The sequence below is a fragment of the Metopolophium dirhodum genome, chromosome 5 (assembly GCF_019925205.1).
Source record: "Metopolophium dirhodum isolate CAU chromosome 5, ASM1992520v1, whole genome shotgun sequence".
Lineage (NCBI taxonomy): Eukaryota > Metazoa > Arthropoda > Insecta > Hemiptera > Aphididae > Metopolophium > Metopolophium dirhodum.
Window position 1 is genome coordinate 16,001,516 of NC_083564.1, and position 18,061 is coordinate 16,019,576.

At 34.2% G+C, this 18,061-nt stretch overlaps 1 long non-coding RNA gene across 1 annotated transcript; it reads right to left on the minus strand.

The window, feature by feature from the left end:
- Positions 1-1,696: 1,696 nt before the first annotated feature.
- LOC132945896 (uncharacterized) lies at positions 1,697-12,256 on the minus strand. The gene is made up of 7 exons (XR_009664616.1): positions 12,228-12,256; positions 12,060-12,101; positions 10,087-10,149; positions 3,113-3,166; positions 2,853-2,891; positions 2,202-2,228; positions 1,697-1,726 (listed from the first exon to the last, which is right to left on the minus strand). It is a non-coding gene; the product is annotated as an uncharacterized LOC132945896 (long non-coding RNA).
- Between the last annotated feature and the right edge of the window lie 5,805 nt (positions 12,257-18,061).

An 18,061-nucleotide genomic window follows, 5' to 3' on the forward strand; every position in this document is an offset into this window, starting at 1 on the left:
CCACTCCAGCAATTTTCACCATTCTTGAAATTCTCACATTCACACTTTCCATGCTTTTTCTACTAACACAACACTGTCAGAAAACATCATGCACTATAGGCTATAACATGTTACCCTTGTTTGTATATTTCATAATATTTTCAATAACTACGAATAACAGGTAGGGGCTCAATACTAAACCTTAGTGCACACTTATTATAAATTGCTTAAATAAAATAATATACTTATAAAATTATAAGCTTACTGTCAACAACTGTAAATATATAAACGTAATTATAATTGATTAGTGTTATGAATCATAAACTATTAGTATAAGGTTCAAACTAATAATTTTTATAGATTAATTAATAATTTCCATTTCATATAAAATATTGATTTTAAACTTATTTTATTTATAACGATTTCAACAAACGTGTATTTGTACCTAAGTATTGAAACTGAAAAGTCACCAAAAATGTTCTCTATACCTACCTATGATTAATAATTAACGTTCGAATGACATTATATTATTGTCTTTAGTATATTTTGGTTTTTAACAATAAACACAGATGTAAAATAGAATAAGATTAATACTGTAAATACACTATACAATAAAAAATAATATAAAAAAATATTTTATATAGTAATATAGTAAAGTTTATACTATTTTGTACGATATAACAACCTGCAAATTTATCACGAGTAAGGACGTAGGTACACCGTTTTTCATTCAACAATAAAATATTTGAAAACGTTTATGAACCTTATTTATTTTTTTGTAATGTGATGGTGTCGGACGTCAGTTTTTAATATTATGTGCCTATAGGTAGGTTCATGGCTCTATAATATTAAATATATGTAGAATTAGTGCACTTACCTGGATCGTCTATAAATGTATACAAATAGACAGGTATATTATTAGTACGTTTTGGCATAACATAAAATAAGTACGTTTAGGAATAATTGATGGAAATATTTCGTTTTGGATTATACGTATAGTATTAATGAGTGGGGCGTGGATTTTGGATCCTAATATTATTTGTTCCTTACTGCTTCAAAAAGCATCCCGTGTAATCACCACATATACATAAATAAAGGGTGTTCAGTAAAACTGTAAGGTTCTAAAAGTGCAGTAAAACACCGAACTTTTAACTTAAAACTAATGATTTCCGGAAATTCATTTTTGCTAATACATAGGTTTCTGAAAAAAAATTGAAAAACTCGCAAGGGCCTCTAAACTAAATTTGTAACTTAAAAATTATTATATTTATATGTACAATTATAATGCGTTTCATAGCAACTATGACTCGACGCTAACGCAATTCGTGGTAGTTTCGTCTCAAACCGGGGGTTTTCAAACTATAGGATAGAAAAATGTATAGCTCGTTTTTTCGTAAGTTTTATAACAAATGGTAAGATAAGCTGGTATAATTCATTAATTATCTTGTTTAATAAAGGTATAATTTTAAGCAGTCTAAAATATTAGTTAACAGTTTTAAATTCTCCACGCATTAATACGCGCTAGTTTTAGAAACCCTAATGAAAAACACCACAAGCCGCGATAGCGTCGAGTCACAGTTACTATAAAACGCACTATGGTACATATTATACTAAATTTGTAAAAAATCCATTGAATGGGGGGGGGGGGGGGGGTGGGGTGAGTTGAATCCTCCACCTTGAGCACAGCCATGTTACACATTGTATAATAACATTTTACCTAATTTCACGATCTTCTTATTGCAGACAACTGGAAATGTATAAATATTAATATTAAATTTACGTATGTACAATGACTAATGTTATAAATTTTAATAAATATTAAATAGGCAATCATAAAAAATATAGAAAAAACTATTAATTTACATTCTTAAAAAATTAAATCTATAAAAAACTATTTTATTAAAATGCATAGTGATTGTAAGGCACTATAACTCACTACTCTCAACACATAATAATACAATAATTTATCAAGCAATTTTTTTTTAGAAAAAGACAGAATGTTTAATATACCAATGAAATGTTCAAAAGTTTATAGATATTTTTGTTACCACTTTTCAGTTATTAGACATTATTTCAATACAAACATAGGTATTTGTCCATAATGACTTTTCATCTATTCTTCGTCACAGAATAAATAAATAAAATATAATATACAAGTCGACAAAATGTGTAGTTTATATTAATTACACATTGTAATTTAAAATAAATGTATTCAAATTTACCACTACTGAGCAGGCTTTTCTTATTAACTGCAAATTTATAAACATAAATATTTTATTTTTGGACGTAATGACTAATCATATGAAATTTAATAAATATTAAATAGGTATCTCTCATAAAAAATTAATAGAAACAAATATTAATTTATAATCTCAAAAAATTAAATATAGTTATTGAATTTAAAACTATATTATTAAAATGCATATGGATAGGTAGGTACTTAAAACGCACTATTCATAGCACACAATAAAATTACAATGCTTAGATACTGTATATTACCAATACTGTATATTTTAATTTTTAACTGACAGTAATATATTTTATTTTTAACGAAATTTCAAGAATTGGACCATCTCAGGTCTTCCTGTTACAGCCTGTATTATATTATCTCCCACACGCTTGGAAAGTTGGAACAATAGGCATATACATAAATCTTTACTGCAAAACTACAAAACAGAAAAACCAAATTACCTTAGTGAAGTATTACAAATAATAAAAAAAAGAAACAATGTAAATCGTAAAGTTTTGCATGTAAAAACCGGGGTAAAAAATGTAAGTGAGCTCTTGCTACTCACAATTTGACATTCAGTTTATATTTCTTGTGCTATTTAACTATATTATATTATAATACCATGGTTAATACTGTTACTCACTTTCCTTATAACAAAACAGTCGTGGCTCATATAAATCATCTGTAAATCAAGTAAATAACAAGTACCTACCTTGGTTATTCAAATTGTTGCATTTTTCACTGTCTTGTTAGGTACATTATATAAATATAAATATATAATTACACAAACACAACTATATATCTATACCTAGTCTATATAATAGTATAATACAATAATTGCCAGGGAGTTATAATGTTATATAATATGTAAATAATTATTAAATAATATAGAATTATGCTCACCGTCAGCATTCGAATAACTCGTACTGACCTCGAAGAATGCCAGCAGTATATCGACTAGAAAGTATAATATTTGATTGTTAATTATATTTATAACATTTAACATTTATAATATCCAAGAACATTGTATTATTTTAATAATATATTAACATAATTTTATATACCCAATAAAATATTGATGAGACAGATAAGTCTAGCTATACATTTTTTGATCATTTTTTTCTATAATATATTATTTAGACCACTCTTTGTCTTAGACTCGTAGTATATTCAAATGTGTGTGCACGGGAGGTGATTGGTGTGCCCGGGCACCCCTGACATTTTATAATTGTGTCCCTTAAATTAAAATCCCAGGGCCTAGGGACAGTGATTTTATCTGATATAACTAGAATAAAATAAAATATTTTTTTCTAAAAAATGTGGTAAAAAATAAATCATTTTTCGTGATAAAAAAATAATAAAACGTAATAGTATATTGTGTATCATGGGCGGGAAGTAAGCTATTTCACTCTCAGAACTGAAATTGGCAAAATTCCTTCCACACGCGATCCACACATACTGTTTTTTGTCACGCCTCTGTGTTCATCGATCACGGAAAATTAAGAAAACAACCCAATAATATTGTATGCACGCTTCCCCATCCCCGAAATTCCAGTTTGCGCAGGCCTATGAGTGTATTAAAAATTGTAAATATGTTGTTTAAATCGATTTGGAAACACATCAGAGTTCTAAACAAAACTCTATGTAATTTTGCTATATTAGGCAGGTAGCTGATTCTGGATGGCATAGCCTGTGTCAAACTAAATGCCCTTGGATTTACATATTTCTTCTTAAAAATCTTATGAAAATCGGTCAAAAACTGAGGATTAGCTGTATTTTTTTTATATATTTGACATAGTCGAGTGTTACTGCTGGGTAACTACTCACCTCCCGAATTCAAAAGCCATGTAAATAAATTCAGCACATATGCTCATTGTAAATATTATATTACAGATTGTATATAATCTAATAAATGTTAAAAAAAAAATATATATATATTTGAGAAATCTTAAAGTGAAATCATCTATTACAAAAATGATAGAGAATAATATTCAGACGAGAGAATAATATAATATCATCAGTTTGTTTAAATATTGTCACAAAACAATTATTTAATTTAATTTTACAATAATTTTTTTGTTGGGGTGCATCAGTTTGTCTCTGGTGTATTTTGTGAGGAGACATTCAGTTAATAGCGTTATGAATTGGTATTATTAAACATAGGAAATAAGCAAGGATGTAGTAATTAGTAAACAAATAAGAAATGTAGTATTTAGAAAACAAATAGAATTATGAAATTAAATTATGATTGTAAATTAGTGTAAACAGGTACAATCCCGAAACTGCGTGTAAGCACTTTTTATATAGGAGGGATTGTCCTAGATAAGTTTAGATATAAGGAACCAAAAGATTGAAAGATAAGGAGTGGAGATTGGACAGTGCTATTGTCTGTATATGTTCAACTCAATAAACTTCATCTAAAAAGGACGTGAGTTTGTTCATTTATTTAATAAATCTATATTCAAACTCTACAAGTACGAGGCTATGGTCAACCGACTTGTAACAATAGGTGTTTAACATTTGTAGTCGCAGTGTTGCATGGGGTGCATATACGTTGATCCTTTTTCCTCATTAAATGTTCATGAGTGTATAATGTGTGGCCGATTCGTAATCTGTTGATTATGATTTGATGCCTGCGTGGGAGTGACGTATAAAATAAAAAATACTAGTGCCAAACACAGAGAGAGCATCATAACTTCTAAAACTTCTCAATGAGACGAACCTTCTTCAAAAAATATAACATGAACACTTAGATATATCACATACAACTTATACTATCCTAAAACTTATTGCATCATATAATTTTTCTTATATACACCTTATTCTTTTGTAAAATTTAAATAAATTGTGACATGTATCTGAAAACACCAAGGTAATTGAGGCGTATTTTTTAAATATGAAAAAAAAAATTTTATTTTGAACCCTGAATATAAAGTCAAATAATAATAAAATATAAAACCCTCAAAAAAATTATATTCTATAATTTTTGTGATGGATGATTTTACTCTTAGATTACTTAATAATCATTAAAAACGATTTTAGATGACAGTATTGTGTATTGGTCTGAAAGAGAAAATAAATATTACATTGACATCCTCTTAAGAGTGGTATTTGTCTTTCTGTATTTACATTAAAAATATGCCCAGAATTAAGGAAGCAAATCATAATATTAATTACTGTAATTGATTTCATATAATTTGTTGTATATCGTACATCGATACAGCACTATAATAGTATATATAATATAGGTACGCGGTGGGGACTGTCCACCGCGTACGCAGCCAGTCGGCACGCACACGCCAGTCGACGTTACGGTTAAGAACAAACCAATATCACACGTTTTCAATAAATAATAATAATATTACCTAACCTAACCTTTGTGTTGTTTATTCCTAATAGTAGAATACAACAAGTGGCGACGAAGATTTGGCTACATCGTTTATATTCACCTTTAGTCACTAGTACATATAGCACATTCTATATATTTCTGTTTATATTTGCCATTAATCATGCAATCGGGCACTAACGAGCAGCCGGCCGTAAGAACGATCTACTCGCAAGTAATCGGCAGTCCTGGAATTTTCGACCAGGAAACGAACGTAAAAATATATTTCGCACGGCTTAAAAATTTTTTTTACTGCCAACGGAATCATGCAAGAAAACAAGAAGAGGGCAATTTTACTGACCTCGATTTCGGAGGAAGTGCATAAAACTCTGTTCAGTTTGTGTTTACCAGAGGACCCCGACAATAAGATTTTCGAGTCGTTATCGGCCATACTGCTAAAACACTATGAGCCGAAAAAGTCGTATTTCGCCGCCCGTCACCAGCTCTACTTGGCTCGTAAGAATCACGACGAAAGTGTGCCCCAGTGGGGTGCCCGCGTACGTGAACTTGCTTCCTTATGTGGTTTTGGGCCAGAGCTGGAGATAGTAGTGAGGGACATATTTGTCGTCGGAATGGGTTCCGGAAAGATCCAGGACCGGTTACTGGAAGAGGACGCGTCAGCAGCATCAACCACTTGGGCAAAAATGATGGAAGTGGCAACCACTAGAGAGGCCAACATCAACGCAAGCAAGGAGTGGTCAAAGGAAACGCCCGGGGCGTTCCATTTCACCAAGCAGGAAGGGTCTCCTACAAAGACGACACCAAAGCGGACAAGTGGACGGGGCCAAACCAACAGGAAAGAGAAGTGCCAGGTATGCGGCCGTTCCAACCACGACACCGGACTATGCAGGTTCAAAAATTATTCATGTAATACATGCGGGGTAGCGGGTCATTTGGCACCCATGTGCAAAGATAAAGGCAATAAGCACAAGTCACAAAATAAGTTTGTGACAGAAAATGAGCGGTCAGGCGATCACGAATCTACCGTAGAATTAATTGATTCTTTTTTACAATTAACGATATTTCCCGAGATAAGTTTAAAGTAGCTCCGTAGTCGAGGTTTAAAGCGCTAATAGGTCCAAAGGTAATCGTAACTAACGACGTGGAGTTATCGGATTACGTTGGTAATAGAATTATACCGATAGGCAAAGTAGCGCTCACGGCCATGTACAATAATAAAACAATCGGAATATGGGTATATATAGTGCCAAACGGAGGACCACCAATACTCGGTAGGAACGATATAGCAACGCTCGGTATTAAAAACGTGTTCGAATGTAAATTTACCAGCGCAGAGGATAGCGTTAAAACAATTTTAAAAAAGTATCCTAACGTATTTAGCGAAGAGCTAGGGACTATTAAGGGGTACAAAATATCACTGACAACAAAGCCGGCCAACCACGCCAAAATTTTTTAAACACCGACCAGTGCCCCTAGCGCTAAGAATAAAAGTCGAGGCTGAAATAGATCGGTTGCTGGCCATCAACGCTCTGATACCGGTCGACCACAGCAAGTGGGCAACCCCCATAGTTCCGATTTTGAAAGAGGACGGTAGCGTCAGGCTATGCGGAGATTTTAAAATAACCGTAAACCCCGTATTGGTCAGTACAGAATACCCCCTACCAAAAATCGAACACCTTTACGCCAGAATAGCGGGAGCGAAATATTTTTCAAAAATAGACCTGAAAGATGCTTATCAGCAGTTAGTACTCGACGATAGTTCACGCGCGTTAACGACAGTAAACACAATAAAAGGTTTATTCAGGTACACGCGCGTCCCATTTGGACTGAAATCATCGGCGAGTGAATTTCAGAAAGCGATCGAAAGTATCACAAAAAAGGTTGAGGGAGTCGAGGTATTCATTGACGATATAATAGTATCAGGTAGGACGATGTCCGAACATAACATACGTTTGGAGCAACTTCTAAAAGCACTCGGTTCAGCAGGGCTGAGGGTAAGAGAACGGAAGTGTACCTTTATACAGATGGAAGTAGAATATTTAGGTCATAAAATAGACGGACAGGGTCTGCACACATTAGACAAACACACAATCGCGATTAAAGAGGCTGCGGCACCCCAAGACAGGTCGGAACTAAAAAGTTTTCCAGGGTTGGTAACATACTACACTAAGTTCGTGGAAAATGCGGCACGGATACAAAGAAGCAGACGAGGCGTTTAATAGCATTAAATCGATATTATCGTCCAAACCCGTACTCGACCACTATGATCCGTCGGTACCAATTAAACTAATGATAAACGCGTCATCTTTCGCTATCGGCGCGGTCATATCACAGGTATACGGCAACGCCGAAAAACCAGTAGCCTACGCATCGCGTGTCTTATCAGAAGCGGAACGCAAATACCCGCAAATTGAAAAAGAGGGGTTAGCGATAATATACGGTGTTCAAAAATTCTACGATTACTTGTACGCACGAAAATTTACTTTAATCACCGACCATAAACCACTCTACCATATTTTCGGGGAAAAGAAAGGTATACCAATTTACGCGGCTAATAGACTACAGAGGTGGGCGTACGTACTCACAGAATTTGACTTTGACATTTTGTTCGTTAAGTCAGGGAAAAACGCAGCGGATTTCTTATCGCGCATAAGAATAGGCACAGCAGACAGAGTGTCTACGGCGCCACAGTGTCTAAACTTGATATACGACAACTGTCCGTTTAACGTTTATTGGGTCAAAATAAAAACACAAACACGAACCGATAAAATCTTATCGCAGGTAATTAAGGCTATCAACACAGGCGAATTGCCATCAGGCGCGGATAAAAACGAATCGCTTAAATCGTATTACACGCGACGTCACGAAATTTCAACCAAACAGGACTGTTTGATGTGGGGGTACAGGGTGATTATGCCAAGTAAGTTCAGGGAGGCCCTGTTGACAGAATTGCACTTCACGCACGCGGGAATGAGCTGCATGAAGGCGATCGCGCGTTCGTATTTTTGGTGGCCAGGGATCGACAACGACATTGAAAACACGGCGCGCAAATACGAAAATTGTATACAGGTTAAACCCGCACCACCAAAAGCAGTGCTAACGCCATGGAAGTGGCCGGAACAAGTGTGGATGCTCATACACGTAGACTTTTTAGGGCCTTACAAAAATAAAATTTTTTTAATAGTAGTCGACGTGACTTCAAAATGGCTCGAAGTGTTTGAGGTAAGCACGAGTACGGCGTCAGTGGTAATCGTAAAAATGCAAGAACTTTTCGCTCGTTCCGGGGTCCCCAAGTCCATTACCACCGATGGAGCCAAGTGTTTCACAGGTACGGAATTTAGCACGTTCTGCGTAAATGGGAACATAAGACACTTGGTGGGAGCTCCGTTCCACCCGGAAACAAACGGGGCAGCCAAATCAGGGGTTAAAATAGTGAAAAATTTCTTTAAGAAAAACCAAACCACCAGCCCGACGCTATTACAGAAATTCCTGTTATTACACCGCAATACACCGCACTCGGCAACGCGCCAGACACCGGCAAAATTATTACTAGGACGTAGCACCCGAACACAGTTCGATATGCTGATTCCCAGCACAAAGGACGTGGTTAGTGATCACCAGGATTCCCAAATCAAACGTCACGGTAAACGACAGCATGAAATCCAACAGGGAGACACAGTGGCCGTGCGGGATTATCGGACGAATGAAAATAAGTGGTCAATAGGGACTGTTACGAAAAATGTGGGGAAACAAGCGTTTGAGGTGGATACCGAGGCGGGCACTTGGAAGCGACACATAGACCAGACCATTAAAATACCAAATAGGGACCCAGGAGTGTTGGAAGTCGAATGTAACGAAAACCCATTTGACCCAAGGGGGGGACAAGTTCCAGAGGGGACCGGGAAGGATATGGACGGGCCAGACAGGGAACCCGAGATAACCTCTACTGGACGTTCTCGCCCGACTAGAATGAAAAGATCGCCCGACCGCTATACAACAGTAGATTTTAGGAAATAAGACCGATACTATACGTTCATATACATGTATACCTCTTTTGTTATAGTATAGAGAAATTAGCATGTAAAATATGATATACACGACACAGAGTATAAAAAAAAAAAAAAATGTAAAATTAGATTTAAGTTTTAGTCAGTAAGTAGAATAAGCACGCGTGGTTATATAAACTCAAAAGCGAATCAAGCTATTTAATGTTAGGGGAGAGGTGTTATATATCGTACATCGATTCAGCACTATAATAGTATATATAATATAGGTACGCGGTGGGGACTGTCCACCGCGTACGCAGTCCGCAGTCAGTCGGCACGCACATGCCAGTCGACGTTACGGTTCAGAATAAACCAATATCACACGTTTTCAATAAATAATAATAATATCGTACACATTTGTGTTGTTTATTCCTTATAGTAGAATACAACATAATTATTTTATTTTAAGATTTGTTTTAGATTCTAAGCGGAACGATAGATTGTAGCCAAATATGAAGTTCAGTATAATAATTGTAAAAACTCACTGTTTTTTGGGACAACTTTGTTGTACTCTTTTATTACATGGTTTTTAAATTGTTCAATACCCTCTGGGATATTCATTTTTTTAAGACAATCATCAGGACACGTGAATCACCACAAAATTGCATGAAATAAAAATGAGTTAATTAATATATTATATTATTATTGAAATAGACGTTATACGGCAACTCCATATGAGGTAACACCTGCTATGAGCTCTAAGATTTTATACATAGTAAAAAGTTAAATCACAAGAGAGGAATAATACGTAGTTCGATATCCATTATAGACTAGATCTGTAGGTACTCTATCCAGTGAGAGAACACACCAGTATTTATCCTGCGATGTTCGTATACATTTTTACGACATTTCATTTTTTTAAGTGATTTATGAAAATTTTTAATATATTATGTACGCATATATACGCCATATTAAATACGTATAGCAAATTTTTCGTTTACTAGTTTCAATAGTGTGCTGTTGGCAGTGGTGGCTCATGCTATGGGGCACACGGGTACGTGGCCCACCTACAAAATTGAGAAGAAAGAAGAAGAATATATTATATTAAATTAAAATTGAATAAAGTATAAGTATTTCTTCCATCATAATATAGTTGGTACTTGGTAATTTGGTATACTTTTTTTTGTACCGAGCGAATTTTCTATGGAGATAATACTTTCGGCCTTGTGATTTTTCTCCAAATTCTTCGAAAAACACTAAAAATGAAAAATGAAACGGCACGTTTGTTTATTTATTTTGCAAGTCATGCACGCTGGCGGCGGTGGACTCACACACTCTCTCAATTGTTTAACTTGTGATATTTCACAGACTCGTATCTTGCTTAAAAATTGAAGAATCCGTCCTCTTAAAAATATATTAAAATGTATAGTAATACAGTGAAACCTCCACTAACGGACACCTCCCAATAGCGGAAACCTCCCAATAGTGGACGTTTTTTGGGGAACGGGGACATTTTCACTACTTTTCAATAGGAAAACCTCCGAATAACGGACATTATTTTATTAGGGAATTTTTAAAACAATGGTAAATCCCTAATCATTATTTGAAAATACAATCTGTAATATGCCTATCTGTAATACGTATTCACATTCGTATGCACTCTTGTAATAATGTAACATAATTACGATAACAAACTCGTTATGTGACGATACGATTATGACAAATTCGGTTATCGGTGAAGCGATTATGTGTTATGACAAAATTATGTCAGTTAGTGACGGTTTTCGACGCGATGACTACGTTAAAACAAAAGCGGTTGTCGCTTCGCGAAAAAATTGACATTTAAGATTACCGTAAAAACAACGGAAACGTGGGAATTCGTGCACTCGCAGAAAAGTTTCAAGTTGGAAAAACACAGATCGCGGATATTGTTTCTAACACAGAAGAAATGTATAAAGCGTGGGTTGAAAATGGAAATGAAGAATGCAAATTAACGAAACTAAGAAAATGTGAAGGCAGTGTGATTGATAAAGAACTTTTGGTCTGGTTTAGCAAAACTCGAGAAAAAAATTTACCAGTTTCCGGACCAACAATACAAGAAAAGGCTAAACAACTTGCTGAAGTTCACGGATTAAACGACTTTAAAGCTTCAAAAATCTAAAAATGTAATAATAAATAATAAATAATAATTTTTGATTTTGATTGTAAAAATATACTTTAAATAATAATATGTAATTTGTAAAAATATAAAAATGTAATAACTTACAATAAATAATAAGTAAAAACATTACATATATGTACATACATAGTACATTATTATACAAATAAATTTCAAAAATTTATCCCCTCTGAATAACGGACACCTCCGAATAACGGACAAAATGTTGGTGACCAAGAGTGTCCGCTATTCAGAGGTTTCACTGTATTACAATTATTATAGAAACGAAAAGAAAAAAACATAGAAATTATAATTTACATACTTATAATAAATACATTATTATCACTATATACTACTTACCAAATTGCTTTGCAAAACAGTAGTTTATAAATCCAAAATCGTCTATACATGTAAATTATCAAACGTTTATCGTTACTTTATGATACATACTGATTCGTTAAAATACCGAATTAAATACGGTATCAAATAATTGATTAATTACAATAATTTTTTTAAGCTTTTACATACCTGAAAATCCAACGTACGATAAACTATCTGTTAGTCATTTATAACATACAAAATATAATATTAACAAAGTTAATTTAATGTTTTTTAGTCAAATAAATAATAATGTAAAATAATTTAAGTTAGTTCCAACTCTCATACCTGTAGGACAATATATATATACTACCGTAGACCAGGTGTGTGTTGTCAGAAAGAAAAATAACGGAAATTAGGTACTTAATCACTCTTCTGTACAGTATAGATGTAATATTGTGTACCTCGTCAAGGAGTACATCACTTTAATTGTTGTATTAAATTTTAAGGTTGTGTTTAGCGATTCTTGGTGTTGTCTGTCAGCCACTTTCACATATTTACTATTGTACGATTGAGCATACTATACCTGTTTAGCAACACGATTGGGCACATAATGTTTTATGCGACGTTGCTACATCGTGCTATTTAATTTGATTCGTACCATACCCATACTCAATATTATTGTATGATAATGGATTGATGAATAATATACAAAAACTATATTGTTTTTGAATGAATAATTTATTCATCTATTGAATATATTATGATTTATTATTTATTAATTATTATTGTAATTATGCTTTTTAAAAATATGCATTTTTAGTTTTGTGTTTTCATAATATATTGTATAAATATGCTAATAAATATATTTTATGTTGCCAGAAATGACAATACTGCTATCATGATGATGTCTGTGATTGCTCGACCCAACCCCGCCAACCTATAATGCTCTGTCTATGAGTATAAGGTCTATGTATAAAATTTAGTTCAAAATTGAAAATGGTAACATTGCAAAGTTTTGTATACTCAATTATGTAGCTTTTCTTTTGTCTTTCTATATTCTATGACACGCCGACAAATTTGCACAATAGGGTTGCAAAAAAGGTGTTTTATGCTTAATCGTGTCGTAGCCCGTATCTTCCTACCTACGTATATTTAATCATCATATCATATTAATAATAATGCTATAATAAAAATGTATTTCACAAAAAGTAATAAGGTAAGTTGGATTATTGTTTGCCGAAAACATCTCATTTACTAGGATATAGGAGACTTCAACTCACATAGTACTGAATGGGGCTACTCTAGAGATAACGAAGATGGGGAAAAACTCACCAGCTGGGCCACACTCCATCGCTTACATCTAGTGTACGACGCTAAGCAGGGGGGAACTTTTAAATCAGGCCGCTGGGGGACGACCACATCACCTGATCTATGCTTTACGTCAAGAGACAAGGATGACCAACCTATAAGAGTATCACGTTCAATCATACCAAACTTCCCCAAAAGCCAACACAAACCAGTTATTATAGACATAGGAGTAAATTTCCCAAGGATCAACAAACCCGAAATGCCCCGGTGGAATCTACGAAAAGCTGTATGGCCAAATTTCACTAAATACATGGAGGAGAACATAAATCGCATTCCCCCCATCCCAGAAAACTATCTAAGATTTGTTAAGCTTATTAAAAAAGCCGCTTCACTGGCTATACCAAGAGGGCATAGACAGAATTACATCCCATGTTGGAGCAAAGAGTGCGACTCCCTACTGCGTGAATACGATGAAACCGGAAATGAAGTAACTGCCAACCGATTGATAGCTCTCCTGGATGAAGAGAGAAGAAACAGATGGATAGCTGCAATGGGAGAAATGGATTATACGCATTCAAGTAGGAAAAGTTGGTCACTCTTGAGAAAGCTTGGTGCAGCACAACCAACAAGAAAGGTGGGTAGTGTAGCTGCCGGCGATGTTGCTAATATACTATATAAAACATCAAATATTAAACCCCATAAAAACGAAAAAATCGAGGTGAAAAGGGAATTCCAAGAAGAGCTAAGGAGGTGTAAAGAAAAGTCGACTCTTATGAACGAGTTCACTACTGAAGAGGTCTATAACGCATTAAAATCTGTAAAAAACGGAAAAGCAGCTGGAGTAGATTGGATCCTTCCAGAATTCCTTAAAAATTTAGGACCACGAAGCATTTGCTGGATTGCAAAATTGGCCAGTAAAATAGCAGACACTAATGTTCTTCCAAGACTCTGGCGCGAAACTAAAGTGATAGCTATTTTGAAACCCAACAAAGAAGCCAGGAACCCAAAAAACTACCGTCCTATATCCCTGCTGTCAACAATGTACAAGCTGTTTGAAAGACTCCTCTTAAGACGCCTAGAACCACTCTTAGAAGAATCCATGGAACAAGCCGGTTTCAGGAAAAATAGAAGTTGTTGTGACCAATTCCTCGCACTAGCAACGCACATTGAAAATGGTTTCCAACGGCAGGAAAAATCCGGAGCAGTTTTTCTGGATCTGTCAGCTGCGTATGATACGGTCTGGAAGAGAGGACTATTACTAAAACTGGCTAAAATAATAAAATGTAAAACAACGCTAAGACTACTAGAGAACCTAATCTCTAACAGAAAATTCAGTGTATCTCTCAATGGGAAAGTAAGCAGTTACAAAATACTACAAAATGGACTACCACAGGGATCTGTATTATCACCAATTCTTTTCAACACATATACTGCTGACATTGCCTGCACGAGCTCAAGAAAATTCATATACGCTGATGATGTAGCACTTGTCGCCCAAGCCAGAACCTTCACAGAACTTGAGGAAACGCTAAACGATGATCTAATAATCATACAAAAATATTTTCGAAAGTGGCATTTAAAACTAAATCCAAGCAAGTCTGTAACAAAGGTTTTCCATCTTAACAACCGAGAAGCGAACAGAGAATTAAAGATACAAATTGATGGGGAAAATATTGTATCAGAAGAATGTCCCAAATACCTCGGTCTGAAATTTGATAGGACCCTAACATATAACCAACACCTGGAGGGAACGAAAAATAAACTAAAATCACGCAACAACATTATGGCTAAGTTAGCTAGCACCACCTGGGTCTGCCACAACAATGTACTCCGGACTACAGCACTAGCGCTGGTTTATAGCGTAGCCGAATACTGTGCACCCGTGTGGGCTAGAAGCGCTCATTGCGCTAAAATTGACGTACAACTAAACCATACCATGCGTATCATATCAGGTACAGTCAGGTCCACTCAGACAATATGGTTACCCACCCTTTCGAATATAGCCCCCCCAGACTTAAGGAGACTATCACACACCACAAAGATATTACATAAGCTAAAAAGCCTGCTACCAGTTTTGCCACTACAAATTGACATCCTCGAACATCCGCCATTACGCCTTAAGTCTAGAGCTCCCATATGGCATGCAGAAACTCAAAACGAATCAGTTGAGTACCTATGGACGAGACGCTGGGAACAGTCAGAACCCCGTAATAAAGACCTGATCAAAGAACCATTTAAAAAAGTCCCTGGCTGGGATGGCACAAGGGCTACATGGACAACGCTTAATCGAATAAGAACGGAACAAGGAAGATGCAACTACCTACTTCACAAATGGGGAATGGTAGACTCTCCACTTTGCGAATGTGGAGAAACGCAGACAATCAAACATATGGTTGAGTCGTGTCCCATTACAATGTTCAAAAAAGGATTAACAAAACTACACGAGGGTGGACCAACAGCTATAAAATGGCTTGAAGAACTAAATACTCGTCTGTGATTTTTATTGCTATTAGTATTGATGTTATTATAATTTACTATACCTACTATAACCTACCATACTAACATTTTATATATTTTATTACTTGTTTTTAAATAGTTGACTAGTTATCTTAAGTATCATATTTATTTATTTGTTTTAACTTTACTAACTTTATCTATAACATTTCCCACGTTATCTAAAGTCGAATATGTCATATGCAAATAATAATAATCTCATTTACTATATTTTCAATTATTTTAAAAGGATTCAATACAGTAATTTTCTGTTTCGTCTAACACACGCATGATAAAGATTTTAGACGGGTTCTTTGTCAAACATACCAATTGATCTAATGAAGTGATAAGAATTCTAAGAAAACATTTTAATTTGTCGTCAATTCTTCTTAAAATAGACTTTTGACTTTTCCACATTTTTTTTTTTTGATTTTAACTTCTCCAGAAATTAAAATACGACAATTTTTAAATACTCTTTTTGAAATAAAACTTCTTTCTTTAGATGTGGGCAAAAAAAAATTGTAATGAAAAATAAAAGACACTTGATGCTAATGTTCTCGAAAACTCGACCGATTGTCTTAATTTTTATTTTTAATGAAAAATTATAGGTATCACGGAGAAGGTTCCTGTGGTAATAGCATTTGTCTAAGTTAATTAACATAAGTGTTATGTAATTTAATTAGTTAAAATAAACGTGTACATTGTACACCTATGACCTATATATGTATACATGTTTGTTAATCACCATGGTAACGAATAAAGTAATAATATTATAAGGGCTACGCTAACCGCTCAACATCGTTTTTAATATACAATGGGTTATCATTGTATGCAAATATAACACATCCATTACAACTACTGTACAGTAGATCAGTACCAACTTGTCTACCTTTTGAGGTAAAACTTCTTTCTTGAGGTGTGGGTGGAAAAAAATCGTAATGAAAAATAAAACGACAGGAAAAATGAAACTACACATTTGTTTATTTATTTATTTTGCTAGCCATGCACGGCGATGGCGGTATGCACGTTTATTTTTATTGTATTGGTTTTTCTCACTCTCTCCTTAATTCACTTATAATTTCACTGGCCCCAATACTTATGAAAGATGTTTTACTCTCCCAGGGTAAATGGTTGGCTCACACACTCTCTCTTTTTTTTTAATATGACATTTTTAGGAATTAGGGGATAATATCAAACACGTGGGAAAGTCGATTTCAACTAGACTTGACGATAAATTCAAATCGGTTTTCATAATTCTTATCGCTTCAATAGATTAATTGGAATGTTTGGTGAAAAACATGTCTAAAATACTATGTCGCGCGTGTGTTAGACAAAAACAGAAAATCACGGTATCGAACCCCCTTAATAGTATTATTATTTATATTGTAATATATTATTATTGTTATAAACTTTTAAGTCAACACAGACTTACCGTATAACGGTGTTAAATTCGAATAGGTTAGTTTTATAAATAGAAAATAATCAGTAGTAATTTTAAATAAAAACCCGTGATTATTAAATATTATTTATTACATATTTCAGACTTTGGACCGTATCATATTTATAGGAGTAATATTTAGGCAATTCATATGACATGTACACTCAGGCTATGTTTATGTGTGAGTAGTAAATAACATTAGTGTGTTTCCGATAACCACTGTCACGCCGCGTCGTGCTCCGCTCGATACAAGTCTCGCACACGTACGCACATATTAATACTTTGCGAAAATGAAATATATTCTTAAAAACAACTAAAATTTAAACATACTTTATGAAGTTTAATTTTAATTTCAAAATAATAGTTAAATTCATAAGGCTCTAGACTATGCTCTTTCAAAATATTTTTTTTGATTTAAAATCTGATCTGCCCAAAATAAATACAAATGTAATGCAATTTTTTAAATAATATATTAATTTTAAGGTGCTATAAAATTGAAAATTGAAAATTGACTTCTTAAAATACCCAGATACTTTGTCCAATAACATTCATACATAATACATTATTAAAATTGGATATTCCAAAGTAGTTATGAGCAATTTAACACTGCTTATAGGTCTAAAACGCATGAACAATAGATGTGCTTCGATTCCCATTAAACAACATTTTTTTTTACGCAACTTAGAATTTCACCTATCCTAAGCTAACACCAGAATTTAATATATAGTCACGATCACATCAATATATTAAATCGTTTGAAGAAAAAATGGAGTTCGGAGAAAAGGAAACTACCTTTACCAGA